General features: G+C 46.2%; 1 long non-coding RNA gene across 1 annotated transcript in view; it reads right to left on the minus strand.

Annotated features, from left to right (window-relative positions):
* Positions 1-1,516: 1,516 nt before the first annotated feature.
* Positions 1,517-17,353, minus strand: part of LOC131500946 (uncharacterized) — a 58,896-nt gene continuing 43,059 nt past the window's right edge. Inside the window, exons 3-4 of the long non-coding RNA XR_009256543.1 lie at positions 9,740-9,864; positions 1,517-3,410 (exon numbers count right to left, since the gene is read on the minus strand). This is a non-coding gene — a long non-coding RNA (uncharacterized LOC131500946). The remainder of the gene's footprint in view (positions 3,411-9,739; positions 9,865-17,353) is intronic.

Here is a 17,353-nt window from a genome sequence, read left to right on the forward strand (position 1 = left end):
ATGCCCAGCTCCCGCTCCTGCCAGAACTTAATAATAATTATAAAGCACTATCCAAAAAAGAGGAAAACGCACCTGAATTTGTAATCCCAGATTCTTCCCAGATTTTACCAATTTGGGGGTACAAATGATGTTACATTAGTAGGTAATCCCAGCTGTATCTAGTGCCAAATCCCACCTGCATAACTGTCAGACTTCTGACCCTGTTGGCACTCCCCTCCCCATTAAGATCCCCCGGGAGTGCTCAGAAGGTCTTCCAGGTCTGGCACACTGCCTGAACCCTGCTCCAGACTGTGACCTCAGCCTTCTCCTTGGGCCAAGAACTCTGGCAGGCCGCTCATGGCCGCCCACAAAGAGATCTGTTCTGGGACACCCTGTTACTCTACCAAGAGGAGCAAATAGCTCTTTGTCACTTGTCTGGTTTGGTCTGGGGCCTGGGAGAAATTAAGATATCCAGGCAAAAGAGCAATCTGGAATTCAGAGACCAGACGGGTCAGTACGTACTGCGTTTTTATGGGCACAAATATGTACTATGCAAACTGGCATTCCTAATAATTGCCTCTGATAAATAACAGTATGCTACAGTGCACTGTGGTTTCATCTTGGCTTTAAAATTAAGACACATAATATAACTCACACGTGCAATTTTTCAATTTTTCCCTTGCAGTTCATCTTCTCAGATTGTCAGAGATGATAATGATTATTGTTCGCTTGGGTAGCTCTGGCCTGGCGGAAGATCACAGAAGGAACAGACTAATAATAACATTAGCCCTTTACACTGGGTTCAGGGAGCAAAGCAATGCCTGTGGCCGAGGCTGGGGGTCGGGGGATCATTGTGGAGGAGCTGTTTTGGAGACACTTGTCCACATTCCTAGAAAGAGAAAATTCCATCTAATAGATTGATCAACTCCCATGGTGGTATTGGTGAGCTATTAAAAAAAAAATTTTTTTATTATTTACTTATTTTTGAGACAGAGAGAGACAGAGTATGAGCCAGGGAAGGGCAGAGAGAGAGGGAGACACGGAATCTGAAGCAGGCTCCAGGCTCTGAGCTGTCAGAAACCAATGCGGGGCTCAAACCCACAAACTGTGAGATCATGACATGAGCCTAAGTTGGATGCTTAACCGACTGAGCCACCCAGGCGTCCCCCCACCTTTTTTTTTTTAAATGTTTATTTTTGAGACAGAGACAGAGAAGGAGCCAGGGAGGGGCAGAGAGAGAGGGAGACACAGTTGGTTAGCTATTTAAAAACATTTTTGGAGAGGGACACCTGGGTGGCTCAGTCGGTTAAGTGTCCAGCTCTTGATTTCAGTTCAGGTCATGATCTCACAGTTTGTGGGTTCGAGCCCCACATCAGGCTCTGTGCTGATAGCATGGAGCCTGCTTGTGATTCTCTCTCTCTCCTCTCTCCCTCTGCACCTCCCCACTTTCACTCTCTCTTTCAATCTCAAAAAAAAAAACATTAAAAAAATTTTTTTTGCTTTTTAAAACTTTATTGAATTTTAGCTTAAAAAGTAATGCATAATTGTTTAAACAACTCAAATAATTCCAAGGCATAATAGGCTCTCTCTTTTCCCCTTTAATTCCACCATTTTATTTGCCATTTTTCCTTCATTTATTTAAATACATGTAAACATAGTCACATTTTTAGGGTTTTTTTCCCCATAACACAGATCTAATCATTAGATACTGATAGGTATGACTCTTGTGCCTGGAAAACAAACACAGCAGTGTTCAGAGTTGTAATAAATAACCAGAGCTATCATGTCAAAACATGGTAACTGCTGTGTGACAGGCGCTGTCCTCAGCTCCTTGGCTGTCACCTCATTTAGTCGTATAGCAAAGTTATGAGATAGGTATTATTCCCATTTTACAAATGAGAAAACTGAGGGGTGCCTGGAGGGTTCGGTCGGTTAAGTGTCCAACTTTGGCTCAGGTCATGATCTCACAGCTCGAAGGGTTCAAGCCCCCTGTCGGGCTCTGTGCTGACAGCTCAGAGGCTAAAGCCTGCTTCGGATTCTGTGTCTCCCTCTCTCTCTCTCTCTGCCCCTCCCCTACTCCTATTCTCCCTCTCTTTCTCTCTCTCAAATATAAAACATTAAAAAAAATTACAAACGAGAAAACTGAGGCTAAGAGCAGTTAAGCCCGGCCATGGGGTCTGTGAGGACAGAAACCTTGATTTTTGTTCCCCACAGTCTCCCAGCACCCAGCATGGTGGCCGGCGGGTAGCAGAGCTCGATGCGTAGATTTCGGCTATGCGTGGTTGTGCGGGTCCGTGTGGACAGCCAGTGGTGGAGTAGGGCATGAACCCAGCTCTCGGCTACCACGTAACATCGACAGCCTTGAGGTAGTAGCACTGGAGAGAGGCTAGAGAACTTTGCACATCGATCTCCCCTTAGCCCAGAAGACTCACAAGCAAGCTCCCCGCTTCTGAGCCTGCCCAGACTAGGGGCGGGGTGGGATCTCCCAGGCCCGGCAAGTGGAACTATGGCTCTGGTAGGGTTTCTTCCTCAGGGTCCCGCCCACAGTTTTATTCTAACACCCCCGTGAAAATGATTCTTGGTGCTCAGAATGGCTACAAAGGCAGGGATGCCTGGGTGGCTCTGTGGGTTGAGTGTTTTTTTTTTTTTTTTTAATGTTTATTTATTTATTTTGAGAGAGAACACGAGTAGAGGAGGGGAAGAGAAAGAGAGGGAAAGACAGAATCCCAAGCAGGCTCCATGCTGTTAGCACTGGGCCTGATGCAGGACTCGATCCCACAAACCATGAGATCATGACCTGAGCCCAAATCAAGAGCCAGAGGCTTAAATGACTGAGCCACCCAGGTGCCTCAAGTGTCTGACTCTTGATTTGGGCTCAGGTCATGATCCCAGTGTCATAGGATCGAGCCCCACGTTGCAGTCTGCGCTGAGCATGGAGCCTGCTTAAGATTCTCTCTCTCCTCCCCTCTCCTCTGCTTGCGCTCTTTCTCTGTTCAGAAGAAAAAAAGAAAAAGACTATCTACAAAGGCAGACAAACAGCAAAGGCTTCTGGAGACTGGACGAGGATCAGTGCTTCTGCCTTGCTGATTGAGAAGAAACCAATGAAAAAGTGAATCGATGAACATTCTCTGGACAACCGTGGACTCTCAGGCACATTTACTAGAGTATCTCAGCTTACTCCCCAAATGGCAGGGTGATTTTGCAGAGGAAGACACTGAGGCTCAATGAGGTACAAAGACCGTCCACAGCTCTAAGGCGGTGGACCCGCGTGGTCTGCCTGCCCTTTCAGGCTTCTCCTACAGTCAGCATTCAGGAAATGCCATCATGTTTCACTCAAGAGCTCAAGGCTGCCGTTTGTCAGCTCACAAGGGTACACTGGGTCCATTTGCTCTGCCGTTAACTCGGGCCACTGCTTCTCTAGATCTCAACAGCTAGAAGCTAAAAGAGCATAAGAAGAAATTAAAGATGCATACATGAGTTATTTTCCCACTATGATATTGCAAAAATATAACGCTCCCAAGAACATGCCTGGTTTTATTTTTTGTTTGTTGGTTTTGGTTTTGGGAGCAAAAGCTTTGGAGAAAAAACCCCTGTAAGATTGGGAGCAAAAGGTTTGGAGAAAAAACCCCCGTAAGATTGAAATGGACTAAAACCCAGGGAGGAGAAAGGGGCTGGCTGAACAGAGGAGGGGCAGCCTGCTTCCTGGAAGGAGCAGGGTTGGGAAGAAGAGCTTGTGATTTAAGGCAAGGAGGAGGGAACTCAACTGGCATCGTGGCTGGGCAGGGCGCTAAGGAGAGAAACAAAAGCAACATCCAAGTGGCCCCAGGTTGCACCGGATGAGGGACCCGAGAGGCGGCATGACCCAGAGGAAGAACGGAGGAAGGCCCCACAGGAGCAGTGTGGGACGTGAGAGAGCTCTAGCAATGCAGGTGGGCTCTCTGGAAATTGGAGTCATGGGTGGAGGGCTGGAGTCCTGCAGTCTGGGTGCCGAGATCCGCTAGAAGCTCCCGCACGCATGGGAGGCTTGCGAGGAAGGCGACCTTTCCCGGGACCGGCCAGATAGCAGCATTTTCACTATTGTCACGTCAACTTACACCCCGCTTGTAGCTGGGGGCTGAGAATCCTGGCAAAGAGAAGGCACACTATTTCCGTTTTGTTGTTTTGCCACAATTGCATACACTGCCTGAAACTCACTCATTAAAAAAGACCAACATCTTAAAAGCTGCATGTGAATGTTTCTGAGCTGAGTAGTTGTTTGAGGCTTGATGGTACATTTTCGGAGCCAGCCCCCTAACAGGCTTCCCGCCTGTCCTTCTCCCACCCCCTCGCCCCTCCACAACACACACGGGCACAGCCAGCATCTGACACGACTGCCCCTCGGGTTACACTTTCTCATCTCCCTCCTGTCGCGCCTTGTCCGAATTAAGTGAAACCCACTGGTCCCAAGGACTGTGCTGTGCTGTTCCTCTACTCAGCAGCTTGTTAATACTGAAGAGAAGGATTACATTTGAAAGCAAGTACTGCCTTTATCTTATTGTGATGCTGTTCTCCGATTCTCCTGCACTGCTTTGAATAATCAGCATTTGGGGGTGGGGGGAAAGAAAGAAAGAAAGAAAAAAGACGGTTAACCTCTCCATTGGCCTTCAGCGTGGTGGCTCCAATGAGCTGTCACAAACAGCGTTCCGTAACAAATGAGATTATACCTCTCTTCATTATCCACCCTTTTCAGCGCATACAGTAGCAACGCGGAGACCTTCAGGGATCACGTCAACCAAATCCCAAGTTAGAGATGTTTAAATTCAAAAATCCACACTCCGCCGCACCTGTTGTTTCCCGGCTACCGTGGTGAATTTGGGGTTTACATAGAACTCCTTGAAAATTTATTTTAAAGTAAATGGAGGCTTGTTTCACAATTGAAAAGTTATTTCAACATGCATCCGAGACAGCGTGGCCGCAAATGGAGTATAAAGGCAAGAGGATCCTGACTTGAGATTTTCGTTTTAGCCTGGCACATTCAAAGCAGTAATCTACGTTGTGCCCAGCCAAGTGGTGAGAGACTATGTTAGAAAGATTAAAGGATTATTTTTTTTTAATCCACTGGAACTCCAGCCACGGCCCCTCTCTCAGTAACATTAATAACTATAATGGACTGAATTCACATACCTCTTTTCTTCAAGACTCTCAAAATGTTTTTGCCAAATGGAACTCACCAAATCGCAGATGAATTTAAAGAGATCACTTGGACAAACTCCTTATGTTTGGGGCTTGAGGAAGCCCCAACTGACTTCCTTATGAGGAAGCTTGAGGCCCAGGGAAGTTCACTGACTGGGTCCGGGTCCGGGTCTTGCGTCCACTTCCTGACAAGGCAGAGAGCTCAAACCCAGGCCCTCAGGTTTTTCAGCCTGGGGTGTTCTTCCCCCAACACCCTGGCTCCTCAAAATATGGTCGTGGACCTGCTGCATCCATTTGTCAGAGAAGCAGAGTCCCAGGCCCCATCCCAGACCTGCAGAATCCAAATCTGCATTTTTTAAGGTTTTTTTTAAGTTTATTTATTTATTTTGAGAGAAAGAGAGTGTGAGCGGGGGAGGGGCAGGGAGAGGGAGGGAGGGAGGGAGGGAGGGAGGGAGGGAGAGAGAGGGAGAGAGAGAGAGAGAGAGAGAATATGAATATCCCAAGCAGGCTCTGCACTGCCAGTGCAGAGCCTGACATGGGGCTCAATCTCACAAACCATTGAGAGCCGACATCAAGAGTCGGACGCTTAACCGACTGAACCACCCAGGCGCCCCTAGATCTGCATTTTTAACAAGAGTCCTCAGTGTCCATGTGCATATTAAAGTCCCAGAAGCCCTGCTTTACATCTAACTGTCACTGTCCACAGCACTATGACCTTTGCACTTGACATCAGCCCATTTTCTGGACATTCCCAAGAAAGTCCAATAAAATAAGTACAGTAATGGTGTGGGAAGAACATTCTTTACTGAAAGAAAAGTGTTCTAGGGACATCTGATCATAGCAAGGGAAGAAAAAGGTCAGAAGAGGATCCTTGTGGAGTTTTCATGGAGATCTTATGCTGGGCACCTGCAAAAATAGGGTCCTTGTCCTGAACAAGCTTATACTTGGGTAGGAGACTGAAATCTAGAGCCTGGGAGCAAAAATAGACCATTCAATTCTAAATCAGGATGTAGAGTCTAGAGAGAACGTCCAGCGGGTCACCCCTAACTTATCCTCCTTTTTGTTGCCAAAGAGAAATTTCTACTCTGCGATTTTGACTCTCAGGCTTCAGTGACCCACTACTGCCTGCAGGGTAAAGTGCAAAGTCCCTGAATAGCTCCTGGGAGCCCGTCTTCAGCCTCAGCACTCTCTTTCCCATCATCCCTTTTCATGCCCCTATGCCCCAGAAACACTAAGTTACTTGCGGTTAGTTCCCTAATCTGCCTGCCTTCATTCATCCCAGAACGTCTGCAAAAGGCTTTCCCCATGAAGGCATTTTTTCTTCTGCATCCCTTTATCTGGCTAATCTTTCTCATCCTTATGGTCTCTGGTGACTGTGCTCACATTATGCCCTGAGTTATAGACTAAATGTTTGAGCTCTCCCAAAATTTCTCTATTGAAGCTCCAACCCCCAATGTGATGATGTGATGGTATTTGGAGGTAGGGCCTTTGGGAAGTAATTAAGTCTAGATGAGGTCATGAGGCCTCAGGATGGAGTTGACACCTTTCTAAAACGGGGAAGAGATGCCAGGGCGCTGTCTCTACAGCATAAGAACTCACAGCAAGAAGGCAGCTCTCTAAGCCTGTAAGGGGGCTCTCGCCATTAACCAAATCTGCCAGCACTTTGATCTTGGACTCCACGGCCTCCAGAACTATGAGAAGTAAATGTTCATCTGTTGTCTAAGCCACTCTGTCTGTGGTATTTTGTTAAAACATCCTGAACAGGACTGAGATACCCGGTGTTCATAACTACAATGCTCGCTGATTTTTACTCATCTGTCTTCCCACAAATGGCAGACTCCATCAGGCTGGGGCACATGTCTCTCATTCAATATTCCAGAACGTTGAGCCCAGCACATAGAACACACTCCATAAATGCTGAATGAAACAGAGTGCATGTGAACAAATCTGTACGTGCAGGAGATAGAATTTGAGCTGAGCCCCGAAAGGTTTTAAAGGCTATGGAGGGAAGGGGCACCTGGGTGGCTTAGCTGTTTGGGCCTCTGACTCTTGATTCCAGTTCAGTTAATCATCCCGGGGCCATGGGATTGAGCCCTGAGTCGGGCTCCGCGCTGAGAGTGCAGAGCCTGCTTGAAATTCTCTCTCCTTCTCTCTCTGCCCCTCTCCCAGTCATGCTTTCCCTCTCTCTCTGAAAATAAACTTTTTTAAAAACAGGTTATGGAGGGGCGCCTGGGTAGCTCAGTCGGTTGAGCGTCTGACTTCAACTCAGGTCATGATCTCGTGGTCTGTGAGTTTGAGCCCCGTGTCAGGCTCTGTGCTGACAGCTCGGAACCTGGAGTCTGCTTTGGATTCTGTGTCTCCTCCTCTCTCTGCCCCTCCCCTGCTCATGCTTTGTCTCTCTGTCTCTCAATAATAAATAAACGTTAAAAAAATTTTTTTTAAAAAGGTTATGGAGGGGAGGAAAGGTATGAGTGTAAACACAGAAACAAACATGGTGGTTGGTAAATGAATGAATGCATGGAGAGGACAAGGAAAGTGAGGAGGATATCAAGGATTTGTCTAAGACAGCGAGAAGAGAAAATGGGATTTGAGGTCGAGAAAAGGAAGTTGATTTTTTATTGTTACTGCTGCCAATTTTTAAATTATTTTACCAAAGTATAATATAGGTACAGTAAACTACATGTACATGGAGAGTGTGCTTTGATTAATTTTCACATACATATACTGTTCTAGGCTGAATTATGCTGTCTCCTTGTCAAAATTCATGTTGAAATCCCGAACCCTCCAGTACCTTTGAATGTGACTGTATTTGGAGATAGGGTCTTAAAGGACCTAAATAAGTTAAAGTGAGATCATTAGGGTGGGCCCGAATCCATAATGACATCATTATGGTGTCCCCGTAAGCAAAGGAGGATAGGACACAGTCCTAAGAACAGATCAGGCACAGATACACACAGAGAGAAGACCACGTGAGCACACGGGGTGAAGACGGCTGTCTGCAGGCCAAGGAGAGAGGCCTCAGAAGGAACCAACCATGCCCACACCTTGATCTGGGACTTCCAGCCCCCAGGACCAGGAATAAATCTCTGTTGTTTAAGCCCCACAGTCTGTGGTGTTTGTTATAGCAGCGTAAGGAGACTGATAACACACGCCATGGAAGCACCCTCCAGATCCAAATCCAAAACATTCCCAGCACACCAAAAAGGAGCCTGAATTCGACTGCAGTGACAGTTGGATGTCATTTTTGGCTCCTAAGCGGGAGACTTGCCAAGGCAAAATGGAATTTTAGGAAGATTAGAGTAGGAAGAGGAGACTAGGATGAGCTGGCAGTGGGGATAGTGAAGATGAGTAGGGGAGAGAAAGAGACAGTGGGGGAAAGATCTGGAATCTTGCTGAAGTCAGGAAATCCACGAGAGGGTGGCGGTGAAGGAGATTAAAGGGCATTTTATTATTTTATTTTTAAAAAAAATTTTAATGTTTATTTTTGAGAGAGAGACACACAGAGCATGCATGGGGGAGGGGCAGAGATAGAGAGGGAGACACAGAATCTGAAGCAGGCTCCAGGCTCTCAGCTGTCAGCACAGAGCCCCATGTGGGGCTCAAACCCACGGACCACAAGATCATGGCCTGAGCTGAAGTCGGACACCTAACCGACTGAGCCACCCAGGTACCCCTTAAAGGGCATTTTAAAGAGCTGGGAAAATAGCAATGGGGAACGAGGGGACTCCAAAGTCTTTGTCTAGGAGAAGTATTGATGACCAATGTTGGATGTTTTGGGGGAAAAGGTCAGCTGGCATGGGAGACCATGAGTGCCACACTGGGTTTGGGTGGATATGACATGCCCAAATGGTTTAAGCACAACCCTGGAGCCTAAGGGAAGCCAGAATAGGACCGTAATGCGACTGGGTTTAGAGACGTGGACTGTGTGTGGAGAGGAGGCCAAAACGAACACAGTAACAAAATAATAATAGCAGCCAGTGTGTATTAAGTGCTTACTTCCTGGAAGGTGTTGCACTAAAGGCTTTTCCATAGGCGACCTCATTTACTCCTCACAATGGTCCTTGAGGGAACACTCTATCATTATCATTGTTTGACTAAGAAGGAAACTGAGGCACAGAGAGACGAAGTAACTTGTCTAAGGCCACACAGCCAATAAATGGTGATCTGGTTTTGAACTCAGGCACACAGACACCAGTTCACCCAACTTAGTGCACTTGGAAGAAAGAGAAGGCAGCTGAAGAGAAGACCGTCTGACCTTTTTGGCCTTTTTTTTTTTTTTTTTTTTTTTTTTTAAAATCTCCCGGTCTCCAAACAAGCTAACCTCATTCTATTCCATTCCATTGTTTAAAATGCCTCAAACTCACACTATGGTGCTGATGCCTTCAGAGATGGACAAGGTTTACCTTCAATAAGTTTCTCCTGATGCCTAACCTCGAACACCCTGGCTGTATTTTAATAAAGGACGCTGCCTCCTCTCTGTTCTGCTGCCCGGGGAGCTTGGGTCAGCTGCCTGGCTTTATTATCAACTCACATCCCTGAAAGACAGTATATTTACTGGCAGCTGTTGCAATTACTTACAAATGTGAACTTCTTCCCCTATTCCCTCGCTTCTGGCGGAAGCTCCTCCTCCACGGTCACTTTTCTCTGGGACCGCTCTGCTTTCTTCATGTCTCTGGCACGTGGAACCCCAGGATAGCTCATAGTCCCCGCGGTCTAGAGGAAGACAAGATTACATTTCCATGAATGTGCTTCCACGCCTGTTTTGCAATTTCAGAGTTGTCCACAGGCCTGAAGAAATATCTTCTACTGAAGCAAATAAAAGACACTGACAGGTGCAAAACTCTGAACCAACAGGATTCAGCCAAGAGGGTCTCTAGGCCTTTCTCTTCATACGATTTTGTCTCCTCTCTGTGTTCCAGATTCATCTCTGAGTTTTTTAAACTTTTTTGCTTCTGATAATTGTGCCTTTATAAAATAGCCCCTCATGTGCATCCAGCAAATGTGCAAACTGTTTCATAATTAAAGAGAGTTCTGTTCCCTGAAACCTGGCATGTGTGGTTAAAATACATGATTTGCGCGGTGTTTTAGTGGAATGTGTGCCTAAAGGGCCGGAGCCCCATTCAGGACCAACAGCTGAATCGAGGCTCAGAGCAGCCAAGCATTATGTGTGAAGACCTACATGGCCACTATCAACTTATTGTATTTAATTTTGACTAAGAAAAATCCATTCCTTTCAGTGATGCAGCAGGATTCTTTGGAAAGACAGAAAAGGGCCATTTGGGGGAAAACAAAATGCTAAATCTAGAAATATTCTGGATTCCTAATTGTTGGTTTTTTTCCCCCAAGTCATCTGAGAGACATTTCTTGTTCCATAGCAGGTGTCTGGCCATGAATATCATAATTAATTATCATGGCTATTTACAGGTATGACTAGCCTATAGAATGTTCATCATACCAACAATTACTATGAAAAGGAATGAACTGCACATGCGTGGGACTTTATGCTTCACAAGATAATTTCCTTTGGTTAATTTTATTTTAGACTTTCCCAATGACCCTGAGGCAGGCAGGGTAGGTTTTAGCATTCCCATTTTATAGATAAGGATGTTGAAGCACGCAGACAGATGAAATGTTTCCAAAAAATATACTCTCGTTGGAGGGTAAAGTCTCCCAGGCCACATTTGCTTGTAGATTGCCTGGAGAATGAATACAAGCTCAAGAGTTACGATTTATCTCCAGAGTTGAAGTACTCAAACTATCTATACCCGGAGAGTAGCTATGTAGTCGAGTGAACGCTCTCAACACCCAGCTGTTCCCTATCTTGTAGATGAAATCAGCTGAGAAAAGTGCCCTCACATTTGCTACCTGAAGAGTCCAAATTTGATGTGTGTAGCTGTCTGATAAATTTCAATTTTGAGGCTAAAAAGTCCTCAAATTTTCAGAACGTTTTTGCCTCATTTAGGTAATGCAGTAAAATGGCTTTAGTGTATTCTTTCCGTTGATAAGTGTGGGTGATCCATTTCCTTTGTGAGTGTCAAGTCACATTTACATTTGGGTTGCACCTTAGTTTGTCAAGGCATATTCACTTAGAATAGTTTATACTGTCATAGACTCTGTTGGGGTTCCTAGGTTGGGAATCCCGGTGAATTCCAACTTGGACTCATAATATTCCCAATAATTGAAAACCAAGGTACAATTAGTAAGAAGTACTTATGGCATGCCCACCACATGGCAGGCACCACCCTAAGTGCTAGGGGTACAATGATAAGAAAAAGCAGGGGCACCTGAGTGGCTCAGTCAGTTAAGCATCCGACTTCAGCTCAGGTCATTATCTCATGGCTCATGAGCTTGAGCCCCGCATGGAGCTCTCTGCTCTCAGCACTGTGCGCAATTTGGCTCCTCTGTCCCCCTTTCTCTCTGCTCCTCCCCTGCTCGCATGCTCCCTCTCAAAAATAAATAAACATTAGGGGCGCCTGGGTGGCTCAGTTGGTTAAGCATCCAACTTCAGCTCAGGTCACGATCTCACGGTTCGTGAGTTCGAGCCCCGCGTCGGGCTCTGGGCTGATGGCTCAGAGCCTGGAGCCTGCTTCCGATTCTGTGTCTCCCTCTCTCTCTGCCCCTCCCCTGTTCGTGCTCTGTCTCTGTCTCCAAAATAAACAAACGTTAAAAAAAAATTAAAAATAAATAAACATTAAAAAATTAAATTGAATTAAAAAAATATGTCAGGTTTTTAAAAACATGCCAGGTTGTTTTGTTTTTTTAAATGAAATGGAGAAGAACACAATACTCTGGGAGCCTAGAATATGGTTTGTCAACAAGACCCACCACAGCTTTCCTGGAAGAAGTAAAATGATCTGAGGAGACAGGAGGTAAGTGAATGGAAAGGAGAAAGATCAATGTTCCAGGCAAAGGGCAGAGGATGTGAAAAGGTCCTGGGGTGGGAGGAAGCTCAACATGGTGACTGGAGGTCAAGTCATGCAATTAGATGGCAGAGCCTGGCAGACTGCAATTCAATGTGAATATTAAGAAGTTGCTCCTACGTGAACATTTTAAATTTAAATTTTGTTTTTTAAAGTTTATTTTTGAGAGACAGAGACAGAGAGAGAGAAAGAGTGTGTGTGTGTGTGTGTGTGTGTGAGTGAGAGAGAGAGAGCAGGGGAGGGGCAGAGAGAAAGGGAGAGAGAGAATCCCAAGCAGGCTATGCACTGTCAGCACAGACCCTGAGGTGGGGCACAAACTCATGAACCATGAGATCGTGACCTGAGCCAAAACCAAGAGCCTGACCCTTAACTGACTGAGCTACTCAGGCACCCCTGTTTTAAATTCTAATTTTTTTTTAATGTTTGTTCATTTTTTTTTTAATTAAGTGCTTTATTTACTTTTGAGAGAGAGAGAGAGAGAGAGAGAGAGAGAGAGAGAGAGAGAGAGAGAATGAGTGGGGAGGGCAGAGAGAGAGGGAGACACAGAATCCAAAGCAGGCTCCAGGCTTTGAGCTGTCAGCACAGAGCCCGACGTGAGGCTCAAGTTCATGAACTGCGACATCATGACCAGAGCTGAAGTCAGCTGCTCAGCCAACTGAACCACCCAGGAGCCCCTTAAATTTTAATTCTAATAACAATGAGAAGCCGAAAAAGGCTTTCAACATGGGGCGAGGTAGGCACAATTTGAGCTGTACTTTGGGAAGATTATTTCAGATTTGATGTAGAAGACACATTGAAGAAGCCCAAGATGGAGGTGATTGAATAGTTAGATGAATATTGTAGAAGTCCACGTGGAAGAGGATGGACTGTGGAGGTGGAAATGGGAGAGATGAATTTGAGAGGTTTAGTAGGTAAACTTGATGAGAGTAGAGGACAAATTGAATATGGGGGTGAGAAGGAAGAAGTAAAGGGCAACCCCCGCTGAACATTCCAGGCTTGTGCAACTAGGTCCACGGTTGTACCATGGAAAGTACTTTAAGAAGTCTAGATTTGTGGGATGAACATCATGAGTTTGAGATTTGTTGAGTTTCATATTCTAAGATACCCAACAAAAGGGCCACATTGGGCTCATCAGAGGAGGCGGAAGACAAGGTCTGGGCTGGGGACACAAACTTGTGAGTCATTCTCATGCAGAGCCATAGATGTGGACAAGGAAATATTGCTCAGAGAGACAGATCATAAAGTGAGAAGAAAAGAGGGTTCTAAAAAGAGCCTTGGAGAATTCTGACATTTAATGATCAGGCAGAAGACTCTAAAAGGAGAGAAAGTGTACAAAAGCTAGGAAGAATGTAGAAGGACTTGGTCTGATGGTAGGTAAACAGATTTTCAAGAATGAGGGAACTGGGGCACCTGGGTGGCTCAGTTGGTTGAGCATCTGACTTCGGCTCAGGTCATGATCTCACGGCTTGTGAGTTCGAGCCCCATGTCAGGCTCTGTGCTGACAGCTCAGAGCCTGGAGCCTGCTTCTGATTCTGTGTCTCCCTCTCTCTCTGCCCCAACCCACTCTCATTCTGTCTCTCTCTCAAAACTAAATATTTTTTAAGAATTAAAAAAAAGAATGAGGGAACTGAGTCAAGTAGTGCTGGGAGGTTAAATGCTGTAAGAACTAAAAAATACATCCACTGCTATGGAGATCATTGGTGACCTTGAGAATGGGAGCCGGGAGCCAGAAGCCAGAAGTGCAATGGATTGAAGACAGAGTGGCAGATGAGGATATGCAGACCATAAAATGGACAGCAATTTCAGTGTTTGGTTTCAAAGCACAATTAATGTCTAAGGCACATGCAATCAAAGAATGTAATGCGGGGTGCCTGGGTGGCTCAGTCAGTTAAGCATCTGACTTTGGCTCAGGTCATGATCTTGCTGGGTTTGTGAGGTCGAGCCCCGTGTTGGGCTCTGTACCGACAGCTCAGAGCCTGGAGCCTCCTTCAGATTCTGTGTCTCCTCCTCTCTCTGCCCCTCCCATGCTCATGCTCTCTTTCTGTCTCAATAATAAATGTTAAAAAGAATGTAACACAAATAATGAAAACCTGCTTTTAGTTTGAATTTGAAAATATGCAATGAGCAAAGCAAACTTTGTTTTCCAGCTTTCCTCCCCTTTTTCTTCTGCTACCTTCTCCAGACATCCAAACTGCTCTCAATCCAGTGTGACTTTCCAGGCTGACCCCATGTCCTCTGGCCAGTTGACTCCCTGCCTCCACCCACTCCTTAGCCCCCCAAAACTGCTTGGTAAACTAATTCTCACTGGGCTGAAAATGAATGGTAGCTGCTGTGTATGTTAACCCTCTGGGTTTGCTCTTTCACCAGGGACAATTCCCTAACAAGTCTGGAAGACTGGGGATATAGTTTAGGGAAGGCAAGTGTGAAGTAAGGGACTGCAGTGAGGAGATAATATTATGGAGTGAAAATAGCACTAACTTACTAGATCATCTCAAAGAAGTTGTGTCGTCTCCCTGGGAGCCCCATTTTTCATTTGTCAACGCTGGGGTTGAATTATACCTCCAGGCTGCAGATTATACCTTCCAGCCCCTTAGCAAACCCAGAACCAGTCAATGACATGGCTCCTTGGGCATGGGAAGAAAGGAGAGAAGGAATGCTGAGAGAGAAACAGGCATTCCTCCTGCCTCCAGGAAAATGGGTTAAAGTTAGGTTGAACTAGAATTGAATCAATTGAGGTGTGTAAATCACATCGTATTTTAAGTGCTCAGAAAAGTTTTTTAATGTTTTTGTTTTTGCGAGAGAGACACACACAGACACAGTACAAGTGGGGGAGGGGAAGAGAGAGAGGGAGACATAGAATCCGAAGCAGGCTCCAGGCTCTGAACAGTCAGCACAGAGCCTGACACAGGGCTTGAACCCACGAACCATGAGAACAAACCTGAGCCGAAGCCGGACGCCTACCAACTGAGCCACCCAGATGTCCAGAAAAGTCATCTAAAAAAAGAACACCTGAAGGCAATCTTCGGTAAAGTGAAGAGTCCTTTTGTAGAAGGCATAAATGCCCCTGGATTTATCCCTTTTTAATCACCTAGACGTTCATCTATCAGGATTCCATAAAGCACTAGGTACATTTGTGCTTAATAACAATGTATACTAAAGAAATGGTTGAGATGCTCTGATAAAGATGAATGCTTGACTTCCTCTTTTAAGTCTTTCCTCCACTGCATTTTGCTTTGAAAACCACTTTTCCCTTTGCACTCCAGCTTTTGAAATAGGTCCTTACAAAGTCACTTCATGCAACAGACAGTGGAGGAGAAGTGCTGTTACCAGAAGCAGGATATGACACGCATCCAAAATACTCCTTCTAATTAAGAACCATAGTCTGGAGACGGGTGGATGGTGTGTGAGAGGGGGAGCAGCTCTGCGTCTGAGCTCTCGTTTGGGGAAAGGCATTCCAGGAAGCTCGGAGGGACTTCAGTGTTTGTCCTCACTGGCTTCCGCTCCCGAAGCTGGCCGGCACTCTGGCCCTCCATTCTACTCACCACGTTCCTCACTTTGAGAAGACAAGCTGTCCAAGTTAATCCATTAGGTAGCCTTCTGCGTTAACACCAAACACATGGCACTCCATGCTTCATTAGTACGGACAAGGTGTTCCGGTCACTGTGTCCCTGTGTAGAGCATGCTGGGGTGGCTGCCGTCAAACAAATGCCTTCATGTCTTGCACCTTCCTTAACACACGGCCTCAGCCCACAGCCGCTCTGCTCACTCAACGAACCTGGACAAAACCCTCTGATCTCCTGCCAGCAGCCACTTCTGGCTTGATTAATACTTCCGTCTTACTCTGTGCCAGGCCAAACTGAGCTGGCCTCCTCCGGGGTTTGCTGCCCATCCAGAAGAGCGAGAGCTGTGCAGCTGGGCAGATCTGTCGGCCCAGGGCCGGCACTCAAGACGAGATGATTAGGGCAGATAATGATGAATGAAGCACCCCCAGGTGAAAAATGGCTTCTCTGGAATCCTTATTGATCTGCCAGCTGAGGTTTTTTTTCATGTGGAACCTAAATTTGACATTGCAAATTGAACCTGACTCTCGTAATTGCCGACCTGGCAGTGATTTTAGGTGGAGTCTAGGACATGGCCTAGATGGGGAAACTGAGGCTCAAAGCATAGAAATGACTTGCCCAAAGTAACACAGAGAATCCGTGGCAAAGCCAGGGCTAGGACTCAGGTCTGATGCTCAGGTCAGTACCCCAGGCTGCAAGACCACTTCCTTCTGTGGGACCCAGGTTCTATCAATGAGCTAGTGTTGTATCCCCTTTGGTATAGAAGACAAAATCATGCCATATTAATTTAATCTGGACCTTGGCTCCAAAAAAGGCAGTCAAATGAAGATGGACAGCAGGAGGCATGGTGCTTGGAGAGAGGGGAACCAGTCTTATAAGGAGTAGCCAGCCAAGCAACTGCCACTCTCACCCTTAAATGCACGTGCTGGTGAAAGACCCAAGATGGTGCCTCAAATGCAAAGTCTCCTTTTGGAAAGGGTTCGCTTCTGTAAGAGGCATTTCACCTTGGAATGTATTTCTCCAAGAAGTGAAGAATAGGAGAATGAATGAAGGTCCACCAGGGGGACCTGACAGTCTGAGGGAATGGGGAACAGTACCCCCCGGAAATCCAGGAAAAGCACATGGGATGGGAAGAAATACAAATTGCCTGGAAGCATAGTAAGGCAAGCCCCTCCCACAGACTACGAGATGCCCAGATTCCCCAGGTCAAATGCAAGCCACCCCGGGAGCCCTTACCAGCCTCATCTCAGTGATCAGTTAGCACTCTGGTGTGCATTACCAACACAGGGTTCCTAGCCCTCGAGTATACGGACCAAGGAAGAGGGCTTCATGGTCAAGGCTCCACAGAGACCCACTCTGTCCGCTCCATAGTCCAGACCACCAATTGTGGAGCCGTGACACATGGAAATGCATCACATCATCTTCCCATTCTCACCAAAGGTTTTTGGACCCCCTTGCCAAGAGAAAGGACCAACTGAGGAGAATCACCAGGAAGCCAGCCATATAACAAACAGTCACAGAGCTCATTCGTACCTTCAAAGCAACATATGCTATGCACCAAGTACTGTGCCAGGCACTAGGCTACAAAGTTCACTAAGGTACAACTGTTAAGCCCAGAATTCGTGATCTCCAAAGACCACCAAGGAGCCAAGTCCGATGCAAAAGCAAAGAGCCTTTATTCGAGCTAGCTCGAGCTCAATCTCCTACCTGCACCAATGCAGT

The sequence above is a fragment of the Neofelis nebulosa genome, chromosome 18 (assembly GCF_028018385.1).
Source record: "Neofelis nebulosa isolate mNeoNeb1 chromosome 18, mNeoNeb1.pri, whole genome shotgun sequence".
Classification (NCBI taxonomy): Eukaryota; Metazoa; Chordata; class Mammalia; order Carnivora; family Felidae; genus Neofelis; species Neofelis nebulosa.